Genomic DNA, 4353 nt, shown 5'->3' with positions numbered 1-4353 from the left:
TATCAGGGGTTAGTTGTTAGAAGTTAAAGATTTCAATTAAAAGATGTTTTTCCTCTTTAGCCGGCCTCTGATCAATGCATGTAAGAGCCATAATTTGTTGTTTACAGTTTTTGAATTATATTCCCATTGCAAAAGTAGTAGGCCTTAATTGTTTATGACATTTTAAATATGTGTAATGGGAATTATTTCACGGCGCCGGGGAAGCTCTCTCTCTCTCTCTCTCTCTCTCTACTACCGGTCTGCAGTATCAGGTAGGGCATCGGGGTGTACATGCTGAAGGCCAAACATTTTGCCTCGCCGTAGGTGCTGTGTTCATTTAAAAAGATCTACAGTAACGTGAGAGTGTGTAGGAAAAGTTGCTCAACTAGGAAGTGCATTTTAAGTTTTTAAGGAGCCCAGAATACTGCAGGGACGGGAGAAAGGTTGCTGTAAAACAACTCCAGTCCTGTTTAGATGACTTCAAACTTGGTGCGGAGATAATGATTGTAAGTCATGAACCAAATGTATCAAATCTAGTAGAATATCTGACATGTTGAGTGTATTGTCTTTGTTTTTCCTTCTTTAGTATCGGTCATCAGGACATTAAAACATGCTGCTGGTCTGAATGAAACCTAAATGACTTAATGGTAGCCTACGGCGTACTGTCTGACCATTTGATGTTGGGTCCTAAAATATATGGAAAGTGGTCTCATATGTTGACTTTTTTTATAGGACTGTTTTTCCCACATTAATTTAGATTAGAGTAACGGGCATTTCTTTGTAAAACTAGTTTTCTTTCTTAGTTGAGTTCTTTTGTTTTTTCCTTTTTAAATATTAACAGGTATAGGATATTGCTGATGAGATTCTGGACTGGGAGGCCTGTAGCCAGCCTTGTGGAAGGGCTTCTTTTTTTCAAAAAGTGGACCTTTTTGCAGTTTTTTTCCTCGTTTTGTATTTAATTATGAGGTTCAAATACTTCATTTTGATGAATTTTTATGTACTTATTTGTGCTGGGTTAGCTTGTCTGCTGGTATCTAAACTAACACACTTTTTAATTTGAGCACACTTGATAAACATCTGTCTGTCTCTATCCCTCCTCTCCAGCCACAAAGCTGCAGTACCAGAGGCTACACTTTCAAGACTGCAATCCTAGGACTGCATTTCTAGGACCCTAGCTTTACAGTTTTTTTTCAATTGCTTAAGCACAATTTTGAAAACCGGGACAGTCTTTTTCAAAACAGTACACACAATTAGCAGAACACCTCAGACCCTTTGCAAAATGAAACATTCTTACAAAAACTATACACTAATTTATAAAAAACATAACTTGTTACCATATGAAACACACATTTCATTTGACTTGAATTATGTTTGAAGCAGATACACACTGCTGTTGCTAACCTAAAACACTTTTAGCAATTCTATTTCTCAGTGATAACAGAGTACTGTAAATGAACTACACAGACAAAGTGAAAATATACAATAAGTTCACCAAACACTACACAAGACCAATGCTGCAGACTGAGGAAAATATAATTTATTTCTCTCCACATACCCAAATCAGTCAACATGTCAACATGGAGAATCAACAACAAAACATGTCCCAGTTTTCATGCTAGTACAGTAGTGTGTGTAACACTGTTAGCTCAGCAAACAACAGACAAACATAAAATATTGTATCCAGTACAGGTTACAATCACAGGAAAAAAAAAAGATCTGAAAAAGTACAGAAAATACTAGACATTATCTCTTCGCCTAGCTGGATCTGGCCAGAGAATTTCATCAACATCACAGGCGATATCCTCACTGGCAAGACAACTGCCTTGAATGTCTCTGGCACAGCTGGGGCGTTGACTTGGCCACAGGGGTCCTCCATGGCCTCAGTGAGGTGTACCTGAGCCTGGGACCAGATACGGTAACTGTAACTGTAGACAGATTTTCTTTTACCTGTTTCCTTGTCGAAATGTCCTTATGACAGATGCCGCTGTATATCTACTAAGATTTGGCTGAACTCTTAGTCCAGCCTCCCTCAGCGTCATTCCGTGGTTCACAACATGGTCCACTAGTGTTGTGTGACTTTCATTTGATAAATTTGGTCCTCTTCTTCTTTGAGCATATTCTCCAGCTTCAGGTCTCCCTCTCCCTCTTCCTCTACCTCCACCTCAGCCTCTGGCTGGGCCTCTTCCTCTTCCTCTACCTCCTTCTCCTCCTCTGTCGATTCCCCCTCTCACTCTCAGTCTTCTTCTTCTGACTCCTTCCATTTTGGTTGAAGACAGGTGAACTTACCTGCTGCATTTTATATAGTGCTTAAACCTGATTGGTGTGTCTACAATTAAGCAATCATGTGTTTTCATACCTGGTGGCTGTGTTTAACCAGTTGGTTCATGGGTGTGTTCATTTGAAAGCCTTTGCTTTGAAATTGCAAGGAAATGACATCATGAGAAATTTCTGTGTCAAATGCATACAAGTGTGTTTAGTGTTTTGCAAATCACTGTGTGTGATGTTTTGCAAAAGTGAAGCTGACAATGTGCTTCCAGTTGTGCAAATCTAGGCCAGTGTTTTGCTCCTTGAGTGTAAGGTTTTGCTAATTGTGGGAAAGTTTTAATTTTAGCGTGTAAGCAATTGTAAAAAACTGTAAAAAAAAAAAAAAAAAATTTAAAACTATAAGTACTTGGACAAAAGTAGTATTTGGGTGAAATGAATGAATAGATAGTGGATGGCAGTAGCTCTGTCCGTATAGGGAGTTGGGTTGAGAGCCAAAGGTTTGCTGGTTCAAGTTCCCCATCTCAATTTGTGCATGTGTAGGACCTGAGCATCTGTCTGTGTTTCAGGCCTATGTAAATTGTACTGTGTACAATAAAAAAAGTATAGATGATTATTAAACCTTTAAAACTAAAAGAATTTGGACAAAGGTAGTAGGCTATTTGGGTGGAATAAACCTTTCATACTATGAGTACTTGGACAGAAACTAGAATTTGGGTATAAATAAATAATAATAATAATAATAATAATAATAATTAAACCTTTTAAACTCTAAGTAGGCTACTAGTCTCTGGTTCTGCAGGAACATTCTATTGCCCTCTCACTGCCATTGTCCATCCATCCACCAGATGGCCTCAGACTTTCCTTCACTTCCCCATCACCTGACTGCCCCTCCTGCGTTCCCACGTTCCTCTGCAGTTGCCTGCACATTCACTTTTCCTGCTCCTCTTGTGGACAGCTTTAGTTTGGACTGTTTGGATTTAGGCCTACTCATCCCCCTGAGCTTTTTATTTAATCCCTTGCCCCGTTTATATTCAGGTCTTTAATTCCCTCGTTTCCCTGCACACACCCGCCGTGACACACAACACAAATAGGCTTGTGTTATTTAAATACGTTTTCGTAAGTTTTTTTTTGTGTTGCTGTTAAGCCATCTCAGATTGACCACAACTGGTATTGGATTATGAGTTGCCTTTCTCCAACCAAAGAAAAAAAGGTTGTATTAGCCCATACAGAACTCACCTAAAGACTGTCCTGCAGCGCTACGTTGCCAGACCTACCTCCGCAGCGCTGAAGAGACGCTCAGCACTATGGCACTCTAACATTTAACGCTATAATAACTATTGGCATGCCTCAATAGTTTGACAGAGGCGAACTCAACACAACCGAGGATGACAATCACAGAGAAAGGTATGCAATATTTCCCATTTTTCTTTAACTTATGAACATGACATTGTTGTTTAAATTGTGGTGATGTAATCTATAACCCTACATTTTGTGAAAAGAATACAACTGAAATGGTTTATAAGGTTTGAGGAATGTGAAGAGTTTTCCCCAGTTAATTTGAACACAAACAAAAGTAGCCCAAGACTGTCATGCTTAGTCTGATAAAACAAACTAAAACCCAACAGAGCTGCTGCGTTGCGACTCAGTAGCTATAATCACTAAAGGGCTCCTCTGACACAGACATCAGCATTTTGGCTGTTCAAGCGTGAGGATGGAGAAAAAGATTGTCCCAAAGGCTTCCCGAGAGGAATTTGAATTGTGATAGAAAACAGTCGGACATACCGATAGAAGAAGGCCTACATGAATATCTAGGCTATTGACTACTACATGTACACACACACACACATCCATGAAAACAATTTTCCTTCTTTAATTTTTTTTTTTTATTTTCTGAATATTACGATTTTATTTTCATTTGTTCTCCATAAAATATTTTTTTTCTATTTAAATTATTGTTTTAATTTCATTCTCTTTTTTTTTTTTTTTTTCATAAAATCCCTTTTTCTTCTTCTGAACTGCATTTAGAAGAAGCCAAGACTGTATGGCTGCAGCATGGAGCCTCCCGGGTGGTCGGTCAGGGAAACCAATGAACGAATGATGACACAGATT

General features: G+C 38.8%; 2 protein-coding genes across 3 annotated transcripts in view; one reads left to right on the top strand and one right to left on the bottom strand.

The window, feature by feature from the left end:
* LOC120557668 overlaps positions 1–4353 on the top strand; it is a 1015838-nt gene that overhangs the window by 349168 nt on the left and 662317 nt on the right. The window lies entirely within an intron of this gene.
* LOC120557124 overlaps positions 1–4353 on the bottom strand; it is a 655636-nt gene that overhangs the window by 443018 nt on the left and 208265 nt on the right. The gene's annotated exons all lie outside the window — the stretch shown is intronic.

This window comes from Perca fluviatilis, chromosome 4 (assembly GCF_010015445.1).
Source record: "Perca fluviatilis chromosome 4, GENO_Pfluv_1.0, whole genome shotgun sequence".
Classification (NCBI taxonomy): domain Eukaryota; kingdom Metazoa; phylum Chordata; class Actinopteri; order Perciformes; family Percidae; genus Perca; species Perca fluviatilis.
The sequence above is the reverse complement of the archived record's forward strand: the minus strand, read 5'-3'. Positions and strand labels throughout refer to the sequence as shown.